Source organism: Rutidosis leptorrhynchoides, chromosome 1 (genome assembly GCF_046630445.1).
Source record: "Rutidosis leptorrhynchoides isolate AG116_Rl617_1_P2 chromosome 1, CSIRO_AGI_Rlap_v1, whole genome shotgun sequence".
NCBI lineage: Eukaryota > Viridiplantae > Streptophyta > Magnoliopsida > Asterales > Asteraceae > Rutidosis > Rutidosis leptorrhynchoides.
Window position 1 is genome coordinate 183,292,281 of NC_092333.1, and position 15,875 is coordinate 183,308,155.

A 15,875-nucleotide genomic window follows, 5' to 3' on the forward strand; every position below is an offset into this window, starting at 1 on the left:
GGTCAAAGACAGGACCTTGTGCCAGACCAAAAAAATTATAGGATGATCTTTACTATTGCTCCTACAAAGGATAGTAATTGCGTCCGACACGTTATAGACCATAATTAAATGCATGTCATTAGACATTGCCTTAACAGTTTCTTGTTCATCGCTTTCCTTTACAACCGGACGGTAGTTTTCCGAAAGGTAATATACGGGACAAGTGAACTAGACGTGTTGCTTTCCTAATACAAGGTTAGCAAGTGGGTAACACAAAACCACAAGTGTTGAGCTAAAATTTTCAAATCTGAAACCCAGACAACCCATAAAAATATTTTGCAAACACCGGTGAAGGGTTATTCCGGAAAACTTGTCTAGGGTAAAAGCTAGATTGAATTTTCAAAAGATCAAATATTTTCATAAAGATCCAATTTCCTAACGGATCTAAATTTTCATAGTCATGTGGGACTGTAAACCGCCTTTCAAATGTGCACTTTGCTTTGGAAACCGAAAGTAAATCGGCTATTTGATTGCAAGTGTCGTTGACCTAAACCCGAGGCAACTGTGGATGACACACCCACCTTTAACCATGGTTCTATCGTTACTATCATTGTTTATATCACCATATCAAAATCACTGATGTACAAAGTGTGATGAATAAAAAAGTGATTCATGTATGTTTTTATTTCAAGTTCTGTATTGCTTGAGGACAAGCAACGCTCAAGTGTGGGGATGTTTGATAAGGCTAAAAAGGAACATATATTTCATAGCAATATCCCTCCTAAATAATAGGTTTTCATATGTAATTGTATTATATTTTCATTGTAATTGTTTAAATAAATAAGTGCGAAGACAAAAGGCGAAAACGAAGATTTGAAGACACAAACGTCCAAAAAGCTCAAATGTTCAAGATACAATTCAAAAGGTTCAATTTATTGATGAAAAACGTCTAAAAATGACAAGAGTACAAGTTACAAAACGCAAAGTACAAGATATTAAATTGTACGCAAGGACGTTCGAAAATCCGGAACCGGGACATGAGTCAACTATCAACGCCCGACGCAATGGACCAAAAATTATGAGTCAACTATGCATAAGAATAAAATATAATATATAAATAATTATATAAATTATTTATATATTATACATATATATATAATGATGTCGACAAGCTATGAGACAAAGGATCCTGAACTGGATTTTCAAACTCCACGACTCGTGGAGTTTGAAGGCCAAAAACTCCACGACTCGCGAAGCTGTCAGAAATCAAAACGCCTATAAAAGGCCATGCATTCTGCCGAGTTTATATATAATAAATAATAATAATAATAATTCTCTGTAATAAATAAATAAATAAATATATATATATATATATATATAATATATATAGTATAGGGTAGTTTTATATTAGATTAGTTCGGGTTATGTAAAAGTTATTTTACGGGTTTTAAAGTCGGAGCTCTGTCCGTGTAACACTACGCGATAAATAATCAATGTAAGCTATGGTCTACTTTTTAAATTAATGTCTCGTACTTAAGTTATTATTATGTTTATTTAAGACGAAGTAATCATGATGTTGGGCTAAAAATATTAAAATTGGGTAATTGGGCTTTGTACCATAATTGGGGTTTGGACAAAAGAACGACACTTATGGAAATTAGACTACGGGCTATTAATGAGCTTTATATTTGTTTAACTAAATGATAGTTTGTTAATTTTAATATAAAAATTTACAGTTGGATGTACCTATAAATAACCATATAGACTCGATCGGACACGATGGGCGGGGTATTTATATGTACAAATAATCGTTCATTTAACCGGACACGGGAATGGATTAATAGTCTATGGAATTATTAAAACAGGGGTGAAATTATGTACAAGGACACTTGGCATAATTGATAACAAAGTATTAAAACCTTGGGTTACACGCAGTCGATATCCTGGTGTAATTATTAAACAAAGTATTAAAACCTTGTTACAGTTTAAGTCCCCAATTAGTTGGAATATTTGACTTCGGGTATAAGGATAATTTGACGAGGACACTCGCACTTTAAATTTATGACCGATGGACTGTTATGGACAAAAACCAGACGGACATATTAAATAATCCAGGACAAAGGACAATTAACCCATGGGCATAAAACTAAAATCAACACGTCAAACATCATGGTTACGGAAGTTTAAATAAGCATAATATATTTTATTTCATTTTTCCTCGTACTTTTATTTATTGTCATTTTAATTATTATTATTTATTTTATATTGTTAGTTAAATATCGTCATTTACTTTACGCTTCGCTTAAAATATAAAATCGACAAACCGGTCATTAAACGGTAAAACCCCCTTTTATATATTATTAATATAATATATTTTGTACGAATATAATTGTTTAAAATATAGTGTGAAATAAGCCAGCTCTCTGTGGAATGAATCGGACTTACTAAAAACTATACTACTCTACAATTAGGTACTGATGATGTAGCGTGAGGGTACGAAATAGTATTATTTTTAATACAAAATAGTACAAAATATGACACAAGTTTTATTAATTTACGGATGGGATATACCTAAACCTTGCTACAACACTATAGGCAGTGTACCTAATCGTAGAGTAGTGTAGTTTTTAGTAAGTCCGGTTCGTTCCACAGGGAGCTGGTGATACTTACTATATTTTTAACTATATTTATACAAAATATATATAACTATATAAGTAGTAATATTATTATAAAAGGAGGGTTCTACCGTTTAATGACCGGTTTGTCGATTCTATATTTTAAGCGTAAAGATAAATGACGATAATTAAAGTGCGTAAAATAATGACAATAAATAAAATGACAGTAAATAAAATTGCGAGTAATAAAATGACAGTAAATAAAGATACGATGAGAAATATAATAAAAGAATCATGCTTATTTAAACTTCCGTAATCATGATGTTTGACGTTTTGATTTTAATTTATTACCATGGGTTAATTGTCCTTTGTCCTGGTTTATTTGATACGTCTATCTGGTTTTTGTCCATAATAGTCCATCGGTCATAAATATAAAGTGCGAGTATCCTCGTCAAATTACCCTTATACCCGAAGTCAAATATTCCAACTGATTAAGGATTTAAACTGTGACGCAGTTATCACTTCTGTCAACAATTACACCAGTTATCACTGTATGTAATCCACCCCTGTTTTAATTAGTTTATGAATATTAATTCATCCACTTGATCAGAATGAATAATCAATTACCCAACCCAATTGATTAATTAAATGATTATAACAGATTCCATATGAACATCACTAAATAGGACAACCATAATCATTATTAATTATTAGGTTAATTAATTTGGAGATAGGTTCGACAAACTCCAATGAGTTGTCACTCAATTAGACAATACCCCCCATCTATTAATAGTCAATAGTTCAATTTCCACAAGTGTCGGTCTTTTGCCCAAACCTTAATTATGGTCCAAAGTTCAATAACCCCTTCTTAATATTTTAGCCCAACATCACGATTACTTCGGCTCAAATAAGCATAATAATAACTTAGTTACGATACATTAATTTAAAAAGGAAGAACATAGCTTACAGTGGTGATTAATCGCGTAGCGTTACACGGACAGAGTTCCTACTTTAAAACCCGTAAAACATTTCTTACAATAACCCAATTATTATTAATCTTAAATTAAACTTAATATTATAAATATAAATATAAATTACATAAGAAAGAAAGAAGATTGGAAAAAGGTGTCTTTTTACATTACGATTACAAAGCCTTTTATAGGCGAATTTAGAAATTGAATTTTCACTTATGACCCCTGAACTATGCTCAATTAACAACTTTTCATTATTTAATATTATTCTTATTATGAATTATTTAAATATTATATTTTATTCTTGTGCATAGTTGACTCGTAATTTTTACACCGTTGCGTCGAGCGTTGAGAGTTGACTCTGGTCCCGATTCCGGATTTTTGAACGTCCTTGCGTACAATTTTATATTTTGTACTTTGCGTTTTGTAACTTGTACTCTTGTCATTTTTAGACGTTCCTCATCAATAATTTGAACCTTTTTGATTGTATCTTGTACTTTTGAGCTTTTTGGACCTTTGTGTCTTCAATTCGTCGTTTTCGCCTTTTGTCTTCGCACTTATTTAAAATAAACGAATATTACTTGAATATGGAACAATTGCAACTAAAATCTTGTCTTTCTTGGGGGATTTTGCTATGAAATATATGTTCCTTTTTAGCCTTATCAATATCCCCACACTTGAGCGTTGCTTGTCCTCAAGCAATACAGTCTTGAAATAATATAATACATCACACGAATCACTTCTTTATTCTTCACACTTTGTACATCAGTGATTTTGATAGAGCTGTATAAACAATGATAGTAACGATATGGTTAAAGGTGGGTGTGTCATCCACAGTTGCCTTGGGTTTAGGACAACGACACTTGCAATCAAATAGCCGATTTACTTTCGGTTTCCAAAGCAAAGTGCACATTTGAAAGGCGGTTTACAGTCTCACATGACTATAAAAATTTAGATCCTTTAAGGAAATTGGATCTTTATGAAAACATTTGATCTTTTGAAAATTCAAGCTAGATTTTACCCTAGACAAGTTTTCTGATTTGATCCATCATCGGTGTTGCAAAATATATTTGTGGATCAATATTTTGGCTAAAACTTTTAGGTTCGTGTAATCCACTGCTATCCCGGTATCGGAAAGTACACATCCAGTTTACTTGTTCCGTATATTATCTTTCGGTAAACTACCGTCCGGTTGTAAAGGAAAGCGATGAACAAGAAACTGTTAAGGCAATGTCCCGTGACATGCAGATGATTATGGTCTTTTAACGTGTCGGATGCTAGAACTATCCTTGGTAGGAGCGATAGTAAAGATCATCCTATGATTTTTCGGTCTGGCACAAGGTCCTGTCTCCGACCATGCTATGCAACCACCGTTCTTACGGTTGACACCCGATTTGGTTCAGGTGACCTAATGAATTCCAGGTGAATTCCTAGGATTTTACGTTCAATGGTAATGAACGCATTGAAAATGGGTTTTTAGAAAACAAATCGGTTTGTATTTTTGATCAAAATATTTTCTCGTTCAAGCTCGAGTTTAGATATCATTGAATTCCATGAGTTTGAATTCACAATCTTTAAGGTCAATCTCAAGGATTGAGTAATATCAGTCTTAAAAGCTGATTTTTAATCTTTAAGGAGATTATCTTTTCTGGGGATCTGATTCATTAGTCTTATCAAGCTAATTTGCACGGTGCCTCCCCATTGTACGAGATAAATCCTTCTCATGGTTAGGATAAATCTGACCACTTGGCGACCCTGTTTGATGCTGAGGTCCGTGGATTTCCTGCTAATTTTAGAGATGACTTTTCTAGATTTTTCGTCAACCTACAGCTGGTCTGGACGACAACTTCTTGACCTAAATCAAGAAGCGCGTGTCTTTTTCGGAAGACTTTACTTCCTTTTAATGATGGAATTGATTCATCGTGTAGATCCATCTTTCTTTCAAATATATTATAGTAAACCGGGTAAAACTGATTAGTATCATCCAAAACAAAAGTACCTGCAATAATCTTGTACAAAGATATGTGATAGATAATTTTTAATTGAATAACTTGGTACATTCTCCCCACACTTAGTTTCTTTCTTTGCCTTTTTATTCTCCTTTATTCCATTTTAAATGAATTCAAGCATTTTAGGTTGTTTCTCAATTTATGTCCTTTCCGAGGTAACGATAATTTCGGCATTAACACCTAGTTTTATCGTTCATAAATATGTATAAACATGATTTTGAGTTCATTTAGTTGAAAATTTTTCAAATTTTCACAAAATTTGGCAATTAAACTAAGTGTAAACCCGAGAGAATTTATAACCCTTCCCTACACTTAAGATCATGCAATGCCCTCATTTGCATGAAATCAGACTATAATTATAAATTCATGAGGGTGATTAACGTAGAAAAGTGATTAAAAATACCGAGTTTGCAAACATATTGTTATTTCACATTTGATTTTTTGCGTCTTGTCAAAATCAGTAGCTTTTGCTGAACTTCATGACAGTCTTTGAAAGTGCGCTGTTTTTACCCTGTTGTGTACATAACATAAAATACAAACATATATATACATATTTTTGAAGTTTGGTACATAACCCCACGTTCTAAAATTTATAATATATAATATTTTTGGCATCCTTTAGATCAATAAAATTAAAAATAATGATAAAAAAATTTGTCGCCCCGCCCTCGGGTAAAGCAATTTCGGTTCAATGACCTAGTGTTCAACTTACGACGAATTTTAAAAATCATATTTTTAACTTAAAGAAATAAAGTAAATTTTGTTTTTTAAAATCACAATAAAACATAAATTAAAATGCATATTAATTTCAAATAAAAAAATAAAAATTCAGAATGGAGGGAGAAAACTAGTTCTTTAGTGTCTGCTAGCGGAAAAGACCAATCGGATTCCATTCTCGGAACTACACGAGAACAGAACAACTAACTCCAAACAGCATTTTCTTTTTAGAATATTTGAATCTCCTCACACTTAGGTAGATGTGGTGTCGAAATTGTGATTAACTTCATCGTCAATTTCTCTTGGACCATAATCAACTTGCATATCTGTGACTTTTGCTTTAAGCCAGTGACCAGCTTTTTCCGTAATATCCACAAATTCAACTAGCTTCGCCTTTTCTTTAGGCGACAGATTGGATACTAACCGGTTATATAACTTAAAGTTTCCCTTACTTTTAGCATCAATAACCCGTTTAAAAAGTTTCTTCATTGAACTGTTAATAACGGGGTTATTTAATTTCGTATCAACTATGGGGTTCTTTATTATCAAGTCATCATTAGGTGTTACTTCATTTTCCCCACACTTAGGCGTTCTATTATTGTTAAGCATTACCGTTGGAGTTGGTAAAACAACATGGTTCTTACCAATCGTTTTTGTCGGTTCAACGGTTTTGGTTTGTGGATATTTAGACTGTCGAATCATAAAGGTGATCGATTTCTCATCATTACTAAGTGTCATTCTACCCTTTCTTACATCAAATAACGCCCCGGTGGACGCTAAGAATGGTCGACCTAAAATTAGAGGAACGTTTGAGTCCTCTTCTATGTCAATGACAATGAATTCGACTAGAAAGGTTAAATTACCTACTTGAACGGGTAGGTTGTCAGCAATTCCAACTGGGTGCTTAATGGTTTGATCAAGGAGTCGAACACTCATATCCGTTGGAGTTAACTTACCTACACCTAATCTCTTATATAATGAAAGAGGCATAACACTCACACTTGAACCTAAATCTGCTAGTGCATCATACATGACACAATCACTAAGTAGACAAGGAACAATAAATTCACCCGAATCACCTATCCTAGGAGGAGGTTTTGGTGGAACTCTCTTCACCGGGTTTACTTCTACGGCTTTTGTTTCTTGTACTTTCTTATTCTTTTTCTTCTTCTTCTTTCCAGAGGTATCACAATCTTTATTACCTATCACTTGCTCATACTCAACTCCTTTTCTTGGAAACGGGATGGGTGGTTTGTATGGTGCCACCACTGGCTTTACATACTCGGGTGGTGGTGGTGTAACTTCTTCATTGTTACTCTCATCTAAAACCTTCCCATCTTCTGATGCTGGTTTTTCAGAATTTGTTGAAACCATATTAACATTTTCATTCCGAGGATTTACTTCAGTATTACTCGGTAGCTTTCCTTGTTTCCTTTCACTCATCAATCTAACAAGAGTACCTACTTGTTTTTCTAGATTCAAAATAGAAGCTTGTTGAGTTCTAAATGACTGATCAAACCTCTCATTCGTTTGAGTTTGAGTTTCAATAAATTGTGTTTGAGATTCAACTAGCTTAAATACCACTTCTTCCAAATTTGACTTTTTCTCTTCGGTTTGTTGTGGTGGTTTATACAAGCCAGGTCTTTGTTGATTGAAAGTGTTGTTTTGAGTTGGTTGGTTATTCGGACCTTGTTGGTTATACGAGTTATTGTCGGGTCCTTTTGGATTGTAAAGAATGTTTTGATTTCGATTGAAGTTTGGCCTTGGCGGTTGATAATTATTTTGATAATTATTTCCCGGCCTTTGGTTCATATAGGAAACATTCTCTCGTTGTTCCATCGTTGGTTCAATGTGACAATCTTTCGTTAAGTGTGGTCCACCGCATTGCTCACAACTGATTCGTATTGCGTGAATATCTTTATTCATCTTTTCCATTCGTCTTTCGAAAGCATCTATTTTTACGGAAACGGAATCAAAGTCATGGCTAGAATCGGCTCTATCCGCTTTAGATGAACGATATATATCTTTCTCTTGGTGCCACTCATGAGAGTGGGAGGCTGTGTTATCAATAATTTTGTAAGCTTCAGTTGCGGTTTTCTTCATAATGGAACCACCAGCTGTTATGTCGATATCTTTTCGTGTAGCAACGTTGACACCTTGGTAGAATATTTGTACTATTTGATAAGTGTCTAAACCGTGTTGAGGACATCCTCTCAACAACTTTCCAAATCTTGTCCACGCCTCATATAGAGTTTCATTTGACTTTTGTGTGAACGTAACAATTTCTCCTTGAAGTCTCACGGCTTTAGATGCCGGAAAGAATCTTTTAAGAAATTTCTCAACTAAAACTTCCCATGTGTTAATCGCCCCTTCAGGTAACGATTCTAACCAATCTTTGGCTTCTCCCTTTAAAGTCCAGGGAAACAACATGAGATAGATCTGTTCATCCTCAACTTCTCGGATTTTGAATAGTGTACAGACCCTATTAAACGTACGAAGATGTTCGTTTGGATCTTCTTTCGGCGCACCACTATATTGGCACTGATTAGTTACCATGTGTAGGATTTGTCCTTTAATTTCATAATCTGGAGCATTAACTTCTGGTTTAATAATGGCGTGATCTTGGCCAGTGCGCTTAGCTCTCATTCGTTCTTCCATACTTAGAGGTTCTAGATTTTCCATGATTGGATTTGTTGTATCCGAATCACTAGAGGATTCTGATTTAACGGTTTGGGGTTCAGGATCTTGGAATTGTCCTTGAATATCTTCCGGGTTCTTAGTTGTGAAATCGGGTTCAAAAGATGGATTATCGGAAATTTGAATTGGAGTACTTGGTCGACTAGATGACGATTCTAAAGAAAAATCAACGGCGGCGATATTTGTTAAACGATGTCTTGATCGAGTTACAGGTGGTGAACGTATGAAAGGTGGTGAACGTTTTACTCGGTGCATTCACTGAATATCCTATTAGTTTTTAAAAGGAAAGAAAAATTATATAAGTTATCCAATTAATAGACTTTTCTGATTTTGCCCACGTTTCGAATAGCCAAAAGATGCAGCAGAGGGGCAGGATTCGTTTGGTCTCAATATAATTGAGTACTGTTTGGCTCCAATAATCCGGTCCACGTACAAATCCAACTATTACTACAAACCAGAAAATTTTGATGTCTATCAATTTAACCACTTAAAATAAATTTTCGTAATTTTAAGAAATTTAGATAAGAAGTAGAATAAAAATCTTATCCTAAAACTAGAATAGCGAGAAATAAGAAAGAAAAAAAAAACGCGTTGAAAAAGGTCGAAAAATAAAAGGTCAAAAAATAGGCGTCGAAAAATAAAAATAAGAAAGTAGCGCGAAATACGGCGTCGTAAAATTCTAAAGCACCTAAAACTTAATCTAAGGAATAAGCACTTAAGGGATTTTACGGCAAAACCTAAAAATTCTAGAAGTAAAAATAACTATGGCAAAACTAAACTTAATACTAAAAGTTGCGACTATAGTCTAAAAATCTAAAGGTAATAAAACTAAAAAAAAACAATTTTTTTTTATAGACAAAATCTTAAAAAATATATATTTTTTTTAATAATTTTTTTTTTTTACGTTTTTTTTTTTTTTTTTTTTTTTTTACGTTTTTATTTTTTTTTACTTTTTTTTTTTTAAAAACGAATTTTTTTTCTAAAAAAAAAACGTTTTTTTTTTCAATTTTTTTTTTTTTAAAAAAAATGATTTTTTTTTACAAATTAATACTTTTTTTTATAATTATTATTTTTTTTCAAAACTTTTTTTTTAATTCATTTACTATTCATGAATAGTAAATGAAAAGAAATTAATTAATTTACTATTCACATGAAAGCGACATGATAGAAATTATTAATTACAAGTTACATAATATACCCCTGAAGTATTTAATAAATACGACTTTTTAAAACTTTACGTATCAAATTTTGATTCTAAAATATTATTATATTATTATATTCTATTTCAATATTATTATATTATTATATTTTATTTCAATATTATTATAATTAAAAATATAGCGTTTTAGCGCTCCCCGGCAGCGGCGCCAAAAACTTGATGATGTAGCGTGAGGGTACGAAATAGTATTATTTTTAATACAAAATACTACAAAATATGACACAAGTTTTATTAATTTACGGATGGGATATACCTAAACCTTGCTACAACACTATAGGCAGTGTACCTAATCGTAGAGTAGTGTAGTTTTTAGTAAGTCCGGTTCGTTCCACAGGGAGCTGGTGATACTTACTATATTTTTAACTATATTTATACAAAATATATATAACTATATAAGTAGTAATATTATTATAAAAGGGGGGTTCTACCGTTTAATGACCGGTTTGTCGATTCTATATTTTAAGCGTAAAGATAAATGACGATAATTAAAGTGCGTAAAATAATGACAATAAATAAAATGACAGTAAATAAAATTGCGAGTAATAAAATGACAGTAAATAAAGATACGATGAGAAATATAATAAAAGAATTATGCTTATTTAAACTTCCGTAATCATGATGTTTGACGTTTTGATTTTAATTTATTACCATGGGTTAATTGTCCTTTGTCCTGGTTTATTTGATACGTCTATCTGGTTTTTGTCCATAATAGTCCATCGGTCATAAATATAAAGTGCGAGTATCCTCGTCAAATTACCCTTATACCCGAAGTCAAATATTCCAACTGATTAAGGATTTAAACTGTGACGCAGTTATCACTTCTGTCAACAATTACACCAGTTATCACTGTATGTAATCCACCCCTGTTTTAATTAGTTTATGAATATTAATTCATCCACTTGATCAGAATGAATAATCAATTACCCAACCCAATTGATTAATTAAATGATTATAACAGATTCCATATGAACATCACTAAATAGGACAACCATAATCATTATTAATTATTAGGTTAATTAATTTGAAGATAGGTTCGACAGACTCCAATGAGTTGTCACTCAATTAGACAATACCCCCCATCTATTAATAGTCAATAGTTCAATTTCCACAAGTGTCGGTCTTTTGCCCAAACCTTAATTATGGTCCAAAGTTCAATAACCCCTTCTTAATATTTTAGCCCAACATCACGATTACTTCGGCTCAAATAAGCATAATAATAACTTAGTTACGATACATTAATTTAAAAAGGAAGAACATAGCTTACAGTGGTGATTAATCGCGTAGCGTTACACGGACAGAGTTCCTACTTTAAAACCCGTAAAACATTTCTTACAATAACCCAATTATTATTAATCTTAAATTAAACTTAATATTATAAATATAAATATAAATTACATAAGAAAGAAAGAAGATTGGAAAAAGGTGTCTTTTTACATTACGATTACAAAGCCTTTTATAGGCGAATTTAGAAATTGAATTTTCACTTATGACCCCTGAACTATGCTCAATTAACAAGTTTTTATTATTTAATATTATTCTTATTATGAATTATTTAAATATTATATTTTATTCTTGTGCATAGTTGACTCGTAATTTTTACACCGTTGCGTCGAGCGTTGAGAGTTGACTCTGGTCCCGATTCCGGATTTTCGAACGTCCTTGCGTACAATTTTATATTTTGTACTTTGCGTTTTGTAACTTGTACTCTTGTCATTTTTAGACGTTCCTCATCAATAATTTGAACCTTTTTGATTGTATCTTGTACTTTTGAGCTTTTTGGACCTTTGTGTCTTCAATTCGTCGTTTTCGCCTTTTGTCTTCGCACTTATTTAAAATAAACGAATATTACTTGAAAATGGAACAATTGCAACTAAAATCTTGTCTTTCTTGGGGGATTTTGCTATGAAATATATGTTCCTTTTTAGCCTTATCAGGTACACTGCCTATAGTGTTGTAGCAAGGTTTAGGTATATCCCATTTGTAAATAAATAATTAAAACTTGTGTAATTTATAACGTATTTCGTAGTAAAATATTGTACTATCACGTACCCCCACGCTACCACATCATGTATAGACAAAATTCATATCTTAGCGTATCCGTTACTGTAAACTTTGCCTGACATATCCCGTAAATTCCTCCATAATCTACGAAATCTTTTGCTCTATATATATATAGATATTCTATATAATTAGAATACCATCCGATAATCAGAAATCATTTTATATCAAAAAATTGCTTATTCAATCGTACGAAATGGAACTCTCCACTATTTCAAGTCCCTCGAATTCCAATATGGAATTCCACTCAAGCTCCGAAAGCAGTGTGACCGGAATGGATCAACCAATTAGCCATCATATATTCTGGATGAATTGGGGGTGGGTTCGTAGTCTACTTAATCATTGGAGACAAGAAGAAGGTGATCCATTCTATCCACCACATTGCCCTCTTGGCGAAGAACCTGAAGCATTTACCAGCGAACCTGTTCGAGACACCATTTTCTCTCTCATTTCCAGAGTATCTCGTCATGACTATATACTATCTCAAATTCTAGATCTTATTCATCCACTCGTCCAAACCGACAATCATCCCGGTGTAATAGAAGAAGTCAACGAGCTTCGCGCTCGGGTAGTGGCTTTGGAGAATATGGTGCAAAGGTTACAAGCACCAGTAGCAGCACCACCACCAACAGCACCATCACCACCACCACCACCACCACCAACAGCAACATCCGCACCCCACACTTTAACATCACAATTGGTACCTCGAGCATCAACATCATACACACCATAAATACCAAGGAGTACCAATAGCAACAAACGATGAAGTATTGATTCATAACTTCATCGGAGAAATATTCTACGGTGATTATGTAATCTCTAAAGTTTTAGAGATTATTTATTTAAATCATAGCCATAAACCAAGATGAATGGATGGATAGAAATGATACATGGAAGAATAGAAACCCTGACAAGGATGGTGCACGAATTACAAGCTAGACTTGTTTACCAGCAGCATCAACAGTACCGCCAGCATCACCGTCAGTATTACCAACACCTGTAACACTACAAACTCCATCAATTACATAACCACCAACGATATCGACAACACAGTCACCAATAGGTATATCGAAAATAACGAGTTATGAAGTATTAACTCATTTCCACTGAAGGATTTATATGTATATCTTATATATATATCAATTTTTAAACCATAATAAATCTATCCGTACTAAGCTATTATGTGTGAATTTTAACTACTCGGTTAATTCATATTACTAATATGCTATGATGTACATCCTTTATCAGTGACTTAATCATCGTTAACTACAATCTCTGTTTCAATTCAATGAATTCCATTTCATAATATATCAAGTGTATTTTCAAATATAGGTTTGATTTTACACTTTCATCATCAATGTACTCGAAACTTTTTAGATAACATCATTCGTACCTTGCGAAGTTCACAAGATTCCACGAACACCAACATCATGCATCAACAAATAAAGAAGTATTGATTCATAATTTCAATTTCATTGAAGAAATACTCCGTAAAAGTTATGTAATTTCTAAAGTTTTTAGGGATTATTCAATTCTAGTTTCAACCGTAAATAAAATAAGTTTAATTTAATAATAACTCATTAAATCTATGTTACATCTGAAGAAAATATACACATATATATTTTCATAAAGACTGTAATAAAATTCTTTTGTACAAAGTATTAATTGTGAATTTGTTTTAACGGGTAGGTAATACCCGAGAGATATATAAATTCACAATTAATATGTTACATTCTTCGATTATGATTCAGTAAATCATCAACTATACTCACTACTTTCACAACGATATACATCCTTTCATAGAAATCAAAACAACCATTCACATCCAAATTTGATTACATATTCTGATTTTGAAAAATCAGAATCCAAGCCAAGATTTAACAGAAAACATCACTCTTAGATTCTTACATCTTTCAAATGCCATACTTTGAATTCAAAATTGTACTAGAATATCATATGTATACATATAACATTCATCTCTTAGAATTATGAGTTTTCATTCTGAAATTCTGAAAAGCAACCAGTCTACGAATCAATACTCTGAATGTTGAAAAAGCTGATGAAACAGCAAAAACTGTAAACGACTTTAATAGTCGAAAGTTTGATGATAAAGAATAGTGTGTTGGCAAAGCTCAGAAAAGTTGGAACTGGAAAACGGATTGAGAAAACCATGAAGGAGGCTGTGGACAAATCATAAAGACTAAACCTGCCTTCAAAGAATCCAAATGATTCAGTATCTGCTGAAGTCATTAACGAATACCTTGCTCATGAGTCTAAACCCTTGCGAACAATATTCTTCATCATCCTCTGATCTTAGATATTCTAAGATATCATCATATCTTTCATTATAAATATCTTAGATATTTCTGAAGATATTTTCATAACTTTTCTTAGCTAAAATCAATTATCTCTTCGCGATATCTGTGTTACATCATAAAAGAAACTACTTTTAGTTCTAAGTTTTGAAACCTTTGAGTATAAGATATGAATGTTTTTGAAGTAGTGCTGGGAACTGAAGCATGAGTTAGTATAATATACTGACACTTGATCAACGTGATTATATTACAGTAACTCATGCTAAGTTTTTAAATGGAACGTAATGATTCACAGATCATAACGTCATCATGTGCCATGTTACATGACTCTTGTATTTTACTCAACCTCTAAACATATCAAGAAAATATTTTTCTTGATGATTCGGTCTTTTCCGAGGTATTCTGGTAATTTGACAAATCAAGATCGTACCATTACAATTTACTTCTTAGAACATTAATTATGTTCATTTCGAAATTCATATCTAAAAATTCTGGACCATTACATGCAGTGCTTAATGGCAAGAAGAGAAAACAAAAGAATAAAGCTCTGAAATAGAAATTTGAGTATAAATCGCAGCAAATAGGAGAGAGCATTAACTGTGAATGACAATGATTATTGAAGACAGAAGCAGGGACTTTGAAATATAATGGGAGATATAAAACCCAACAACAACCCAGAAATTACAAACCATATATATCAATGCATATAACAATATAAAGACACGGGAGAACTAAAAACACTATAAAACCAAGAGTATAGTAGAAGTAAATAGATTCTTCCGGCAGTAGATGAAAAAGAAGAATGACAGATATAAAAGTTAGGAATATATCAAGAAGCAGAACTGGATGGAGCATATTGACGAATGATTCAAAGTATGAATTAAAGGAGAAAGAATAGAAGGTGTCAATTGTAAGGAAACGAAGGGGTGGATTTATAGTAAAATATCCGATAGAGCAATCAAAACAGATGATCGCATTTAAAGCGGATCCTAATTTCCTTGATTACCGATGAATCAAATCTTATTACGAAGATTTTCTTTAAATCCCTTGAACTCCGAAAATCAATCATATCTACATCAAAAGATATGACGAATCTACATTTATTCATTTCACTCTTTTGTGATAACTTCATTCGTACTCTTCACAAAAATTGAATTGTTTTATCTATATTACTCAATGATGGTAAAACTTTAATTTCCAGCCCATATGTGTCACAAAGACATACTTATTGTCAGCCATGACCATTCCAATCAAATTTCGGGACGAAATTTCTTTAACGGGTAGGTACTGTGACA